The sequence below is a fragment of the Amblyraja radiata genome, assembly GCF_010909765.2.
Source record: "Amblyraja radiata isolate CabotCenter1 chromosome 42 unlocalized genomic scaffold, sAmbRad1.1.pri SUPER_42_unloc_2, whole genome shotgun sequence".
NCBI lineage: Eukaryota > Metazoa > Chordata > Chondrichthyes > Rajiformes > Rajidae > Amblyraja > Amblyraja radiata.
Genome location: NW_022630088.1, coordinates 3,753,536 through 3,770,317, shown reverse-complemented (window position 1 = coordinate 3,770,317; position 16,782 = coordinate 3,753,536). Strand labels below are relative to the sequence as shown.

At 45.8% G+C, this 16,782-nt stretch overlaps 1 long non-coding RNA gene across 1 annotated transcript in view; it reads right to left on the bottom strand.

The window, feature by feature from the left end:
* The window catches only part of LOC116969010, a 43,896-nt gene that overhangs the window by 12,926 nt on the left and 14,188 nt on the right, over positions 1–16,782 (bottom strand). Inside the window, exons 2-3 of the long non-coding RNA XR_004410588.1 lie at positions 4,366–4,482; positions 4,254–4,257 (exon numbers count right to left, since the gene is read on the bottom strand). This is a non-coding gene — a long non-coding RNA (uncharacterized LOC116969010). The remainder of the gene's footprint in view (positions 1–4,253; positions 4,258–4,365; positions 4,483–16,782) is intronic.

Here is a 16,782-nt window from a genome sequence, read left to right as displayed (position 1 = left end):
AGAACTTTAGCTATGTTTTTTTATTTCTTCAAGATCTTTGTTAGCGAAAATTACCCTCTCACATTTTCCTTCTATGTCTTTACCTACTTCGCCAGGAACTTCCAATGTCAAGAAATACTCCTTTGATGGTTGACCTACCTCCATTGTACCAATGACCACATTGGCAACATATCTCCCCACCGCATCAGTTGTCTCGTCTATTGAGATCCATATTTTGTTGCATGCAACTTCATCTCTAATTTTCTGCACAACAATGTTGAATTTGCTGTCAACATAATTTTTCCGTAATGATGACTCGCTTGGTATATGTTCCTCGGTGTATTTCCCTAAAAAACCTCTGAGAGATTTGTTTTCCAATTTCCACAGTGGAATTCCAGCATCAATGAATGCATTGCACAGATCACTCAAAAACTCAGATTTACGACTGGAGCCAGCAGTAAATGTGAGGAGACAAGCTTGCGTATTTCCTACCTTCAGTTTCTCTGCCGCCGACTTGTGTTTAGCTGTCTGTACATGCTGGGAGATGAAATATTTCTGCTCATGATTCACTGCTTTCTCACATGCTTTGCAAAACAGCACACAGTTGTCTGTAGAGAATATATCACTCCCGTACACTCTCACCAAATCGTTCAGTTTTTTACAAGGCATTGACTTGACTTTAGGCATTTTGACGCTTGCAGGGGTAGATCCTACAGGAGCGGGGATGCAGACCTCTACAGGCAGGCCAAGTACAAGATGGCGCGGCTCTGTCCAGTCGCCGTCGTGGCAGCTCCGCGAAAACTGTGCGTATTTTTAACTTTCATGTTCCTTTTTAACTTATTTCTAAGTTCCAACTCCCTAGTACGAACAAAGTATGGCAGGGAAACCCTCTTAAATCTAAACCCTAGCTTAAACAGAGACTTTTTAAACGCTGTACTTACCGATCCAGCGTGGCCAGCAGAGATCAACAGAGGCTGCTGCAACAACAATGGGAGCGCGGCTACAAGGAAAACCCGGGGGGATTCGGAATAGGCTGAGAGCCCAAGCCTTTCGCCCACCTCTGCTCAGCATTCTTCTGGCGAACGTCCAGTCCCTGGAGAACAAGCTGGATGACCTCAGGGCGAGGGTCAGATTCCAGCGGGACATGAGGGCCTGCAACATCCTCTGCCTGACTGAAACATGGCTGACCTCGCTGATTCCGGATCAGGTAATCTGCCCAACCGAGTCCTTCACTGTCCACCGTGCTGACAGAACAGAAGCATCTGGGAAATCCAAGGGTGGAGGAGTCTGCTTCATAACCAATAACAACTGGTGCAACCCTGGAAATATCAAGATGCTTTCCCGTTCCTGCTCGCCGGACCTGGAGCACCTGACAATCTCATGCCGCCCATTCTATCTTCCCCGGGAGTTCGGCTCAGTGATCGTCACAGTTGTCTACATTCCACCGCATGCGGACACCGACGTGGCACTATCGGCCCTACACGATGTGTTATGTCGACATCAAAACAAGAGCCCGATGCGGCTATGGTGGTGGCTGGAGATTTTAATACATCAAATCTCAAGAAGATCATGCCGAACTTCTACCAACACATCACATGTGCCACAAGGGAGGAAAGAACATTGGACCACTGCTATACAACGTTCCGGAAGGGCTACAAGGCCTTCACTCCCTCCACTAGGAAAATCTGACCACGCTGCCATTTTCCTGCTGCCGGAGTATAAACAGAGGATAGTTCGGGAAGTGGTAAAGACGAGGGACGTAAAGCGGTTGTCCGACCAGTCAGAGGCCATGCTGCAAGATGCACTGACAGATGGTGACTGGAATATGTTCCAAGCAAGTTCCAGTGACGTCAGTGAGTTCGCGGAAGCGGTCACGGACTTCATCGCAACAATAACCGACAACATCGTGCCCACAGTACGCGTAAGCACCTTTCTGAATCAAAAACCCTGGGTGGACAGGTCCGTTCGTGTGGCCTTGAATGCTCGCACCGCTGCCTACAACTTGGGCCTGGCATCCGGAAATATGGATGTCTACAAGGCAGAGTCCTACCGACTGCGAAGGGCGGTGAAGGACGCAAAAAGGAGGTACAGAGAGAAGATGGAGTCACAGATGGAGCAGCAGGACACCAGACGCCTGTGGCAGGGGCTACGGACTGTAAGCAACTACCGGAGCAGCCCCCTCTCAACTGGACGTACTGGCACCTCCCTAGCCGATGACCCGAACTCCTTTTACGCTCGTTTCGAGAGGGGCAACATCATCCCAGGTCTGCTGACTAACGACAATACCGCCAGCATCCTGGCTATTGAAGCTGAAGGGAGGAATGTGCACACATTCTCTTTGTCCGAGCATGACGTGAGGAGGGCTCTAACACGGGTGAACACGAGGAAAGCTGTAGGCCCAGATGGCATCTCGGGGCGATTACTTGTCCTGTGCTATGGAACTAGCTCCGGTGCTCACTACAATATTCAATCTCTCCCTGGCCAAGTCCGCGGTACCTGCCTGCTTCAAAAGATCCATCATTGTATCTGTACCTAAAAATGCCTCCCCAGCCTGTCTGAATGACTACCGTCCGGTGGCCCTCACCTCGGTAGTCATGAAATGCTTTGAGAGGCTGGTCAAGAAACACATCTGTGCCTTCCTCCCTCGCAACATGAACCCGCTACAATTCGCATACCGTCCGAACAGATCCACGGACGATGCGGTCTCCCAGGTTCTGCACACCGCTCTCTCTCACCTTGACAGCCAGAAGAGGGGCTATGTGAGGATGCTGTTCATAGACTTCAGTTCAGCCTTCAACACGATAGTCCCCTCTAGACTAACCGAGAAGCTGCTGGAATTGTGGCTCAACACCCCCCTGTGTGACAGTAAAGTTAATCCCCGGTGAGATAGGAGTTTACAGTCCGAATGGCCTCTGGGAAGAAACTCCTTATCAACCTCTCCGTTCTCACAGCATGGCAACGGAGGCGTTTGCCTGACCGTAGCAGCTGGAACAGTCCGTTGCATGGGTGGAAGGGGTCTCCCATGATTTTATTGGCTCTGGAGTTACACCTCCTGATGTATAGTTCCTGCAGGGGGGCGAGTGAAGTTCCCATAGTGCGTTCGGCCGCCACTCCTCCCTCCTCCAATCATCGCGCGCTTGATCATCAGTCCCACCCCCACTGCCTCGCGGAAAGCGGAGATTTTAAAATGTGGATCACAAAAGCTTGGGGGGGGGATGTCCCCCACCTCTCAAAACATGTGGGGGGGACATGTCCCCTCCGGCCCCCCCGGGTTTTCCGCCCCTGCAGCAAATTATTCTTAATTACAAGAGGAAAACCCCCCGCTCCTTGGACCAACGACCTGACCGAGTTCTACTGTAGGTTCGATAAACAGAAACTTAACCCTGGTACCTCCACACCCCATCCCCAACCAACACTTCACACCTACTCACAACTTAACTCCAGTTTGAAAAGACTGGACCCTTCCACAATACTCCTCCTCAATCACCACTACACACCTAGTTAAAGCATGACTCCAGTCAGCAAAGACTGGACCCTTTCCCACATGCCCCTCTCCAATCACCACTTAATATCCACTACAGCCGGGTTTCGCCCCGGTGGTGTAAATTTTATTGTAAGATACGTTAATGCGGCAAAAAAGGCTGCTTTAGGCACTCCATCGTGAAAAAGGCATTATCTTCCTGAAATCATCAAAATAGGCATGAAAAGGCATTTACGGCAAATACTGGCTCTAGTTATCATATATGATAAAGAGGAAGGAATGAAAGAGTTTAAAGATTTGGAAGTGACAAAATAGATTCTGCTGTAGATTTAGAAGTAATAAAATTAATGCTTAACCTATCTCTTCCAACACTAGCAAGAGTACAGCACAATTACATGAATGTTTTTTGTTCTATGATATAAACAATCATAAAGATGCTCAGACAACTCTTTCTTACCCTACGCTACAGATTGTAATGTACAAACAATTAATCAACCAGGTCAAAAAACAAGCGTGCATGAATCTGCAAAAATAGCTCCTACAGCATAACCACATATGGGCAAACCTTTCCTCTATCGGAAGAACCTGTCAATCCTCTGATTTTAACCATATATGAAAAGGCAAGAGGCTGGACAATGCTCTGTAAGATAAAGAATTGCTGAATTGCTGATTATTAGGGTATAAATATATCTGATTGAACATTACCTCTCTGTGTGGAGAAAGAGAGACTCTGTAGTCTGTATTTTACATACTGTGAGAGTTGACTCCCACACCCTCCTGGCGAAATTAAGACGTTACTTTATTATTAACTTTTGTGTTGTCATCTGTTTGAAGCAAATTGAACCTTAACACTAGGACTCAGCACATCGGAGGGGCAAACCCAGAAAGGAGGAACATCAACCTACCCTTTAAAACCCCTTACCGGCTAGAAGTAGATCTCTTTCCCTGATGAAGCTACAGCGATAACGAAACTGGAAAATCGTTGCCCAGTCGGGAAGCTTTCGGCAAGTGGTCTCCGCAAGCTGGAAAAAAAACAAAGACTTGGTGAGCGCCTTGGTGTTAACCCTACTACGCTAGACAGAGAGACAGAGAGACAGAGAGACAGAGAGACAGAGAGACAGAGAGACAGAGAGACAGAGAGACAGAGACAGAGACAGAGACAGAGACAGAGACAGAGACAGAGACAGAGACAGACAGATAGTGAGACAGATAGAGAGAGACAGATATATAGAGAGAGACAGATAGCGAGACAGAGATATAGAGAGAGATATAGAGAGAGAGATATAGAGAGAGAGATATAGAGAGAGAGATATAGAGAGAGAGAGATATAGAGAGAGATATATAGAGTGAGAGGGATAGAGAGAGATAGAGAGGGGGATAGAGAGGGAAATAAAGGGATAGATAGGTATAGAAATATAGAAAATAGGTGCAGGAGTAGGCCATTCGGCCCTTCGAGCCTGCACCGCCATTCAATATGATCATGGCTGATCATCCAACTCAGTATCCTGTACCTGCCTTCTCTCCATACCCCCTGATGCCTTTAACCACAAGGGCCACATCGAACTCCCTCTTAAATATAGCCAATGAATTGGCCTCAACTACCTTCTGTGGCAGAGAATTCCAGAGATTCACCACTCTCTGGAACTCTCTCGGGAATTCACCACTCTCGGGTATAGAGAGAGTTAGAAAGAGATAGAGATAGATAGAGAGAGAGAGAGATAAATAGAGGGAGGGATAGAAAGAGAGAGAGGGGGGAAGAGAGAGAGGTGGGAAGGGAGAGTGGGGGAAGGGAGAGAGAGAGGGGGAAGGGAGAGAGAGAGGGGGAAGGGAGAGAGAGAGGGGGAATGGAGAGAGAGGGGGAATGGAGAGAGAGGGGGAATGGAGAGAGAGGGGGAATGGAGAGAGAGAGGGGGAGAGATAGGGAGAGAGGGCAAGAGAGAGCGAGAGAAAGAAAGAAATAGAGAGAGAGAAATGAAGAGAGAGAGAGAGAGAGGGAGAGAGAGAGGGAGAGAGAGAGAGGGAGAAAGAGAAATAGAGGGAATGATAGGGAGATAGATAGATATAGAGAGTAAGAGAGAGAAAGAGAGAAACAGAGAGAGAGACAGGGAGCGAGACAGAGAGCGCGAGACAGAGAGCGCGAGACAGAGAGCAAGCGAGAGATAGAGGGAGAAATAGAGGGAGAAATAGAGAGATAAGTAAGTAATTTTATTGGCCAAGTATTCACATACAAGGAATTTGCCTTGCAGTTCCACCCACAAGTAACAACATGACGTACAGTGACAGTTACTTGTTTATGTTTGGGTTTTTTGGGCCGAATGGCTTAATTCTGCTCCCATGACTCTCAATGAGACGTGGGAATCATTTCTTGACAGTGTAGAGCAAATACAGTTCTGCATTGAAGGGGTTAAAACATTGTACTTGTATTCAAGGCCCCCCGCCAGCTTTTTTTAATTTTTATTAGAAGCAATTGTACAAGGATAAGATGATCGGCATAAGAATTATACAATTATTGTACAGCTTCATTTTTAACCTTATAACCTAAATTTTTTTTTTTATGAAAAAAAAGGAAAACAAAGAAAGAAGGAAGAAAAGAATGAAGAGAAAAGAAATAAAATAGAAAGGGCAGGAAAAAGACCCCTAAACTACCAAAGCAGTGCAGAAGAAATAAGAAAAGATGGAGATATACCTCCGCCCCCTCCCCCTCACCTATCAAAGGCATCGATTTATTATGGGGAACAAGGAAATGGCAGATGAGTTGAACAGGTACTTTGGATCTGTCTTCACGAAGGAGGACACGAACAGTCTTCCTGATATAGTAGTGGCCAGAGGATCTGGGGCGACAGAGGAACTGAAGGAAATTCACATTAGGCAGGAAATGGTGTTGCATAGACTGATGGGACTGAAGGCTGATAAATCCCCAGGGCCTGATGGTCTGCATCCCAGGGTACTTAAGGAAGTGGCTCGAGAAATCGTGGATGCATTGGTGATATTCCTGTGGATTGGAGGGTAGATAAGGTTATCCCACTTTTTAAGAAAGGCAGGAGAGAGAAAATGAGGAATTATAGACCAGTTAGCCTGACATCGGTAGTGGGCAAGATGCTGGAGTCAATTATAAAAGCTGAGATAGCTGCACATTTGGATAGCAGTAACAGGATCGGTACGAGTCGGCATGGATTTACGATGGGGAAATCATGCTTGATTGATCTTCTGGAATTTTTTGAAGATGTAACTAGGAAAATGGACAAGGGAGAGCCAGTGGATGTAGTGTACCTGGACTTTCAGAAAGCATTTAATATGGTCCCCCATAGGAGATTAGTGGGTAAAATTAGGGCACATGGTATTGGGGGTAGAGTGCTGACATGGATAGAGAAGTGGTTGGCAGATAGGAAACAAAGAGTAGGGATTAACAGGTCCCTTTCAGAATGGCAGGCAGTGACTAGTGGGGTACCGCAAGGCTCGGTGCTGGGACTGCAGCTATTTACAATACACATCAATGATTTGGATTAAGGGATTCAAAGTAACATTAGCACATTTGCAGATGACACAAAGCTGGGTGGCGGTGTGAACTGTGAGGAGGATGCTATGAGAATGCAGGGTGACTTGGACAGGTTGGGGTAGTGGGCAGATGCATGGCAGATGACGTTTAATGCAGATAAATGTGAGGTTATCCACTTTGGTAGCAAAAACAGGAAAGCAGATTACTATCTAAATGGCGTCAAGTTGGGAAAAGGGGAAATACAACGGGATCTGAGGGTCCTTGTACTTCAGTCTATGAAAGTAAGCATGCAGGTACAGCAGGCAGTGAAGAAAGCGAATGGCATGTTGGCCTTTATAACAAGAGGAATCGAATATAGGAGCAAAGAAGTCCTTCTGCAGTTGTACAGAGCCCTAGTGAGACCACCCTGGAGCATTGTGTGCAGTTTTGGTCCCCTAATTTGAGGAAGGACATTCTTGCTATTGAGGAAGTGCAGCGTAGGTTTACAAGGTTAATTCCCGGGATGGCAGGACTGTCATATGCTGAGAGAATGGAGCAGCTGGGCTTGTACACTTTGGAGTTTAGAAGGATGAGAGGGGTTCTCATTGAAACATATAAGATTGTTAAGGGCTTGGACATGCTAGAGACAGGAAACATGTTTCCGATGTTGCGGGAGTCCAGAAACAGGGGCCACAGTTTAAGAATAAGGAGTAAGCCATTTAGAACGGAGACGAGGAAACACTCTTTCTCACAGAGTGGTGAGTGTGGAATTCTCTGCCTCAGAGGGCAGTGGAGGCTGGTTCTCTGAATGCTTTCAAGAGAGAGCTAGATTGGGCTCTTAAAAATAGCGGATCAGCGGATATGGGGAGAAGGCAGGAACGGGGTACTGATTGGGGATGATCAGCCATTATCACATTGAATGGCGGTGCTGGCTCGAAGGGCCAAATGGTCTACTCCCGCACCTATTGTATATGAGCGTTGTAAAAACAAGCCTAAAGGCTTTGTGTCTCAATACAAGGAGCATTCGTAATAAGGTGGATGAGTTGAATGTGCAGATAGCTATTAATGATTATGATATAGTTGGGATCACGGAGACATGGCTCCAGGGTGACCAATGCTAGGAGCTGAACATCCAGGGATATTCAATATTCAGGAGGGATAGACAGAAAGGAAAAGGAGGTGGGGTAGCGTTGCAGGTTAGAGAGGAGATTAACGCAATAGAAAGGAAGGACATTAGATTGGAGGATGTGGAATCGATATGGGTAGAGCTGCGAAACACTAAGGGGCAGAAACGCTAGTGGGAGTTGTGTACAGGCCACCTAACAGTAGTAGTGGAGTTGGGGATGGCATCAAACAGGAAATTAGAAATGCGTGCAACAAAGGTAAAACAATTATAATGGGTGACTTCAATCTACATATAGATTGGGTGAATCAAATTGGCAGGGGTGCTGAGGAAGAGGATTTCTTGGAATGTATGCAGGATAGTTTTCTAAACCAGCATGTAGAGGAACCAATGGGAGAGCAGGCTATTCTAGACTGGGTATTGAGTAATGAGGAAGAGTTCGTTAGCAGTCTTGTTGTGCGTGGGCAAGAGTGACCATAATACGGTTGAGTTCTTCATTGGGATGGAGAGTGACATTGTTAATTCAGAAACAAGGGTCCTGAACTTAAAGAAAGGTAACTTTGAGGGTATGAGACGTGAATTGGCCAAGATAGACTGGCAATTGATTCTAAAAGGGTTGACGGTGGATATGCAATGGAAGGCATTTAAAGAGTGCATGGATGAACTACAACAATTATTCATTCCAGTTTGGCAAAAAAATAAATCAGGGAAGGTAGTGCATCCGTGGATAACAAAGGAAATCAGGTATAGTAACAAAACAAAAGATGATGCATACAAATTAGCCAGAAAAAGCATCATACCAAAGGACTGGGAGAAATTCAGTCCAGCAGAGGAGGACAAAGGGCTTAATTAGGAAAGGGATAATAGATTATGAAAGAAAACTGGTAGGGAACATAAAAAAACTGACTGCAAACGTTTTTATAGATATGTGAAGAGAAAAAGATTAGTTCATACAAATGTAGGCCCCTTGCAGTCAGATACAGGTGAATTGATCATGGGGAACAAGGACATGGCAGACCAATTGAATAACTACTTTGGTTCTGTCTTCACTAAGGAAGACTTAAATAATCTGCCAGAAATAGCAGGGAACCGGGGGTCAAATGAGATGGAGGAACTGAGTGAAATCCAGGTTATCCGGGAAGTGGTGTTAGGTAAATTGAATGGATTAAAGGCCGATAAAACCTCAGGACCACATAGGCTGCATCCCAGAGTACTTAAGGAAGTAGCTCCAGAAATAGTGGATGCATTAGTAATATCTTTCAAAACTCTTTAGATTCTGGAGTAGTTCCTGAGGATTGGCGGGTAGCAAACGTAACCCTACTTTTTAAGAAGGGAGGGAGAGAGAAAACGGGGAATTACAGTCCATTAGTCTAACATCGGTAGTGGGGAAACTGCTAGTCAGTTATTAAAGATGGGATAGCAGCACATTTGGAAAGTGGTGAAATCATTGGCCGAAGTCAGCATGGATTTACGAAAGGTAAATCATGTCTGACGAATCTTATAGAATTTTTCGAGGATGTAACTAGTAGAGTGGATGAGGGAGAACCAGTGGATGTGTTATATCTGGACTTTCAGAAGGCTTTCGACAAGGTCCCACATAAGAGATTATTATACAAACTTAAAACACATTTCAGTATTGATGTGGATAGAGAACTGGCTGGCAGACAGGAAGCAAAGAGTAGGAGTAAACGGGTCCTTTTCAGAATGGCAGCCAGTGACTAGTAGGGTGCCACAAGGCTCAGTGCTGGGACCCCAGAGGCTGGGTGAGTGGGCAAATGCATGGCAGATGCAGTATAATGTGGATAAATGTGAGGTTATCCACTTTGGTGGCAAAAACTGGAAAGTAGACAATTATCTGAATGGTGGCCGATTTGGAAAAGGGGAGATGCAACGAGACCTGGGTGTCATGGTACACCAGTCGTTGAAAGTAGGCATGCAGGTGCAGCAGGCAGTGAAGAAAGCGAATGGTATGTTAGCATTCATAGCAAAAGGATTTGAGTAGAGGAGCAGGGAGGTTCGACTGCAGTTGTAACAGGGTCTTGGTGAGACCACACCTGGAGTATTGCGTGCAGTTTTGGTCTCCTAATCTGAGGAAGGACATTCTTGCCATAGCGGGAGTACAGAGAAGGTTCACCAGACCGATTCCTGGGATGTCAGGACTTTCATATGAAGAAAGACTGGATAGACTCGGCTTGTACTCGCTAGAATTTAGAAGATTGAGGGGGGATCTTACAGAAACTTACAAAATTCTTAAGGGGTTGGACAGGCTAGATGCAGGAAGATTGTTCCCGTTGTTGGGGAAGTCAAGAACAAGGGGTCACAGTTTAAGTATAAGGGGGAAATCTTTTAGGACCGAGATGAGAAAAACATTTTTCACAGAGAGTGGTGAATCTCTGGAATTCTCTGCCACAGAAGGTAGTTGAGGCCAGTTCATTGTCTATATTTAAGAGGGAGTTAGATGTGGCCCTTGTGGCTAAAGGGATCAGGGGTTATGGAGAGAAGGCAGGTACAGGATACTGAGTTGGATGATCAGCCATGATCATATTGAATGGCGGGGCAGGTTCGAAGGGCCAAATGGCCTACTCCTGCACCTTGTTTCTATGTTTCTATGAATGCGCGATATAAGAAGTAAAGTAGATGAGCTTGCGGTTAGAGGTTGGTAGATATGACATTGTGGGGATTACTGAGACGTGGCTGCAGGAGGATCGGGACTGGGAACTTAATATTCAGGGTTATACATCCTATAGAAAGGACAGGCAGGCGGGCAGAGGAGTGGGGGGGGGGGGGGGGGTGTAGCTGCTGGTGAGGGATGGAATTCAGTCCCTTGCGAGGGAAGACATAGGGACTGACGAGGTAGAGTCACTGTGGATTGAGTTGAGGAATTGTACAAGGCAAGACACTAATTGGTGTTTTGTACAGACCCCCAAATAGTCGCCCGGATGTAGGGTGTAAGTTGCAGCAGGAGTTAAAACTGGCATGTAACAAAGGTAATGCCACTGTGGTGATGGGGGATTTCAATATGCAGGTAGACTTGGAAAATCTGGTTGGTTCAGGAACCCAAGAAAGAGAGTTTGTAAAGTGCCTCCGAGATAGGTAGCAAGGTGAAAAGTAAAAGTGGCAGGCAGACAAAACCAGGACAAAAATCAGAAAGGGCCACTTTCCAACATAATTGAATAAGGGGTAAGAGTGTTGTAAAAACAAGCCTGAAGGCTTTGTGTCTCAATGCAAGGAGCATTCGTAATAAGGTGGAAGAGTTGAATGTGCAGATAGCTATTAATGACTACGATATAGTTGGGATCACGGAGACCAAGGCTGGGAGCTGAACATCCAGGGGTATTCAATATTCAGGAAGGATAGAGAGAAAGGAAAAGGAGGTGGGGTAGCGTTGCTGATTAGAGAGGAGATTAACGCAATGGAAAGGAAGGACATTAGTTTGGAGGATGTGGAATCGGTATGGTTAGAGCTGCGAAACACTAAGCGGCAGAAAACGCTGGTGGGAGTTGTGTACAGGCCACCTAACAGTAGTAGTGAAGTTGGAGATGGTATCAAACAGGAAATTAGAAATGCATGCGACAAAGGCAAAACAGTTATAATGGGTGACTTCAATCTACATATAGATTGGGTGAATCAAATTGGCAGGGGTGCTGAGGAAGAGGATTTCTTGGAATGTATGCGGGATAGTTATCTAAATCAACATGTAGAGGAACCAACGAGAGAGCAGGCTATTTTAGACTGGGTATTGAGTAATGAGGAAGGGTTAGTTAGCAGTCTTGTTGAACATGCCCCCTTGGGTAAGAGTGACCATAATATGGTTGAGTTCTTCATTAGGATGGAGAGTGACATTGTTAATTCAGAAACAATGGTTCTGAACTTAAAGAAAGGTAACTTTGAGGGTATGAGACGTGAATTGTCCAAGATTGACTGGCAATTAATTCTAAAAGGGTTGAAGGTGGATATGCAATGGAAGACATTTAAAGACTGCATGGATGAACTACAAAAATTGTTCATCACAGTTTGGCAAAAGAATAAATCAGGGAAGGTAGTGCATCCGTGGTTAACAAGGGAAATCAGGGATAGTATCAAAGCGAAGGATGATGCGTACAAATTAGCCAGAAAAAGCAGCATACCGAAGGACTGGGAGAAATTCAGAGACCAGCAGAGGAGGACAAAGTGCTTAATTAGGAAAGGAAAAATAGATTATGAAAGAAAACTGGCAGGGAACATAAAAACTGCCTGCAAAAGTTTTTATAGATATATGAAAAGAAAGAGATTAGTTAAAACAAATGTAGGTCCCTTGCAGTCAGAAACAGGTGAGTTGATCATGGGGAACAAGGACATGGCGGACCAATTGAATAACTACTTTGGTTCCGTCTTCACTAAGGAAGACATAAATAATCTGCCGGAAATAGCAGGGGACCGTGGATCAAAGGAGTTGGAGGAATTGAGTGAAATCCAGGTTAGCCGGGAAGTGGTGTTGGGTAAATTGAATGGGTTAAAGGCCGATAAATCCCCAGGGCCAGATAGGCTGCATCCCAGAGTACTTAAGGAAGTAGCTCCAGAAATAGTGGATGCATTAGTAATAATCTTTCAAAACTCTTTAGATTCTGGAGTAGTTCCTGAGGATTGGCGGGTAGCAAACGTAACCCCACTTTTTAAGAAGGGAGGGAGAGACTTACAGACCAGTTAGTCTAACATCGGTAGTGGGGAAACTGCTAGAGTCAGTTATTAAAGATGGGATAGCAGCACATTTGGAAAGTGGTGAAATCATTGGACAAAGTCAGCATGGATTTACAAAAGGTAAATCATGTCTGACGAATCTTATAGAATTCTTCGAGGATGTAACTAGTAGCGTGGATAGGGGAGAACCAGTGGATGTGGTGTATCTGGACTTCCAGAAGGCTTTCGACAAGGTCCCACATAAGAGATTAGTATACAAACTTAAAGCACACGGCATTGGGGGTTCAGTATTGATGTGGATAGAGAACTGGCTGGCAAACAGGAAGCAAAGAGTAGGAATAAACGCGTCCTTTTCACAATGGCAGGCAGTGACTAGTGGGGTACCGCAAGGCTCAGTGCTGGGACCCCAGCTATTTACAATATATATTAATGATCTGGATGAGGGAATTGAAGGCAATATCTCCAAGTTTGCAGATGACACTAAGCTGGGAGGCAGGGTTAGCTGTGAGGAGGATGCTAGGAGACTGCAAGGTGACTTGGATAGGCTGGGTGAGTGGGCAAATGTTTGGCTGATGCAGTATAATGTGGATAAATGTGAGGTTATCCATTTTGGTGGCAAAAACAGGAAAGCAGACTATTATCTAAATGGTAGCCGATTAGGAAAAGGGGAGATGCAGCGAGACCTGGGTGTCATGGTACACCAGTCATTGAAAGTAGGCATGCAGGTGCAGCATGCAGTGAAGAAAGCGAATGGTATGTTAGCTTTCATAGCAAAAGGATTTGAGTATAGGAGCAGGGAGGTTCTACTGCAGTTGTACAGGGTCTTGGTGAGACCACACCTGGAGTATTGCGTACAGTTTTGGTCTCCAAATCTGAGGAAGGACATTATTGCCATAGAGGGAGTGCAGAGAAGGTTCACCAGACTGATTCCTGGGATGTCAGGACTGTCTTATGAAGAAAGACTGGATAGACTTGGTTTATACTCTCTAGAATTTAGGAGATTGAGAGGGGATCTTATAGAAACTTACAAAATTCTTAAGGGGTTGGACAGGCTAGATGCAGGGAGATTGCTCCCGATGTTGGGGAAGTCCAGGACAAGGGGTCACAGCTTAAGGATAAGGGGGAAATCCTTTAAAACCGAGATGAGAATAAATTTTTTCACACAGAGAGTGGTGAATCTCTGGAACTCTCTGCCACAGAGGGTAGTCGAGGCCAGTTCATTGGCTATATTTAAGAGGGAGTTAGATGTGGTCCTTGTGGCTAAGGGGATCAGAGGGTATGGAGAGAAGGCAGGTACGGGATACTGAGTTGGATGATCAGCCATGATCATATTGAATGGCGGTGCAGGCTCGAAGGGCCGAATGGCCTACTCCTGCACCTAATTTCTATGTTTCTATGAGATGGATTCTTAGAGCAGCTTGTAATGGAGCCGCCCAGAGAAAAGGCAATTCTGGATTTAGTGTTGTCCAATGAACCAGATATGATACGAGAACTCAAGGTAAAGGAATCGCTTGGAGGTAGTGATCATAATATGATTAGTTTTAATCTGCAATTTGAGAAGGAGAACTGCAATTTGAGAAACAGAGTCCCGAAAGCCATTGGAGAGGTCGCAGAGGGAGGAGCTACAACCGAGCGGTAAGCGTTAAACTCGAGCGTGGGGCTTGTTGCTTACAGAGGCCCGAGAGCCGTTGGAGAGGTCACAGAGTGAGGAGTGGCACCCAAATATGTAACGTTCCAACGTCCCATTCGCACTTCAAAAACAAGTGGGTTTGAGAAAGCCGCTGATTGGTGGAAGCTGGCAAGAGGGAGCAGCTGATTGAGAGTCAGATCCCTGCTGATTGTATTGTACTGTACTTTGTATTGTATTGTACTGTACTTTGTATTGTACATTGTATTGTATTGTACTTTGTATTGTACATTGTATTGTATTGTACTTTGTATTGTATTGTACTTTGTATTGTATCCTAGGTAAGAGGGGAGTATGAGGGCCAGGGCAGTTTACTGTTCTGGATGTCAGATGTGGGAGGTCAAGGAATCTGATAGCCTTCCAGACGTTCACATCTGTGCCAGGTGCGTCGAGATGGGGCTCCTAAGGGACCGTATTAGGAACCTGGAGCAGCCGCTCAATGACTTCTGTCTGGTCAGGGAGAGCGAAGAAGTCATTGAGAGGAGTTACAGAGAGGCTGTCACTCCAAGACCACAGGAGGCAGGTAAGTGGGTCACGGTTGGGAGGGGCAAGGGGCACAGGCAGGGACTAGAGAGTACCCCGGTGGCTGTACACATTGACAATGTGCTCCTGTTTGAGCACTGTTGGGGGGGACACAGCCAACCTGGGGGTAGCGACAGTGGCCGGGCCTCCGGTACAGAGACCGGTCCTGTTGCTCAGAAGGGTAAGGAAAAGAAGAGGAGGGCATTAGTAATAGGGGACTCTATAGTTAGGGGGTCAGACAGGCGATTCTGTAGATGCAGTCGGGAGACCCGGATGGTAGTTTGCCTCCCTGGTGCCAGGGTTTGGGATGTGTCTGAAGGTGTCCAAGATATCCTGAAATGGGAGGGAGAGGAGCCCGAGGTCGTGGTACATATAGGTACCAATGACATAGGTAGAAAAAGAGAAGAGGTCCTGAAAGGAGAATTTAGGGAGTTAGGAGGAGAGTTAAAGAGAAGGACCACAAAGGTAACAATCTCGGGAATACTGCCTATGCCACGCGACAGTGAGAGTAGGAATGGAGCGAGGTGGAGGATAAATGCTTGGCTGAAGGACTGGTGCAGAGGGCAGGGATTCAAGTTTCTGGATCAATGGGACCTCTTTTGGGGAAGGTGCGACCTGTACAAAAAGGAGGGGTTGCACTTGAACCCGAGGGGGACCAATATCCTGGCAGGGAGATTTGCAAAGGCTACTGGGGAGACTTTAAACTAGAACGGTTGGGGGGAGGGACTCAAATAGAGAAAGCTAGTAGACAGTGTGTGAGGCAGGAGGCAGAGAAGGGAAGCACTGAGACTCAACATGTAGGGGGGGGAAAGAAGAAAACAATAATAAACAGAGAATAAGAGGTGGTGGGATCTTAAATGTGTGAGCGTAGAGACAGAGGGGGGTAAAACGGGGGTGGAAGCAATAGGTAGCAAGGTGAAAAGTAAAAGTGGCAGGCAGACAAATCATGGGCAAAAATCAAAAAGGGCCACTTTTCAACATAATTGTATAAGGGGTAAGAGCGTTGTAAAAACAAGCCTGAAGGCTTTGTGTCTCAATGCAAGGAGCATTCGTAATAAGGTGGATGAGTTGAATGTGCAGATAGCTATTAATGATTATCATATAGTTGGGATCACGGAGACATGGCTCCAGGGTGACCAAGGCTGGGAGCTGAACATCCAGGGATATTCAATATTCAGGAGGGATAGACAGAAAGGAAAAGGAGGTGGGGTAGCGTTGCTGGTTAGAGAGGAGATCAACGCAATGGAAAGGAAGAACATTAGCTTGGTGGATGTGGAATCGATATGGGTAGAGCTGCGAAACACTAAGGGGCAGAAAACGCTGGTGGGTGTTGTGTACAGGCCACCTAACAGTAGTAGTGGAGTTGGGGATGACATCAAACAGGAAATTAGAAATGCGTGCAACAAAGGTAAAACAGATATAATGGGTGACTTCAATCTACATATAGATTGGGTGAATCAAATTGGCAGGGGTGCTGAGGAAGAGGATTTCTTGGAATGTATGCGGGATAGTTTTCTAAACCAACATGTAGAGGAACCAACGAGAGAGCAGGCTATTCTAGACTGGGTATTGAGTAATGAGGAAGGGTTAGTTAGCAGTCTTGTTGTGCGTGCCCCCTTGGGCAAGAGTGACCATAATATGGTTGAGTTCTTCATTAGGATGGAGAGTGACATTGTTAATTCAGAAACAATGGTTCTGACCTTAAAGAAAGGTAACTTTGAGGGTATGAGACGTGAATTGGCCAAGATTGACTGGCAATTAATTCTTAAAGGGTTGACGGTGGATATGCAATGGAAGGCATTTAAAGACTGCATGGACGAACTACAAAAATTGTTCAT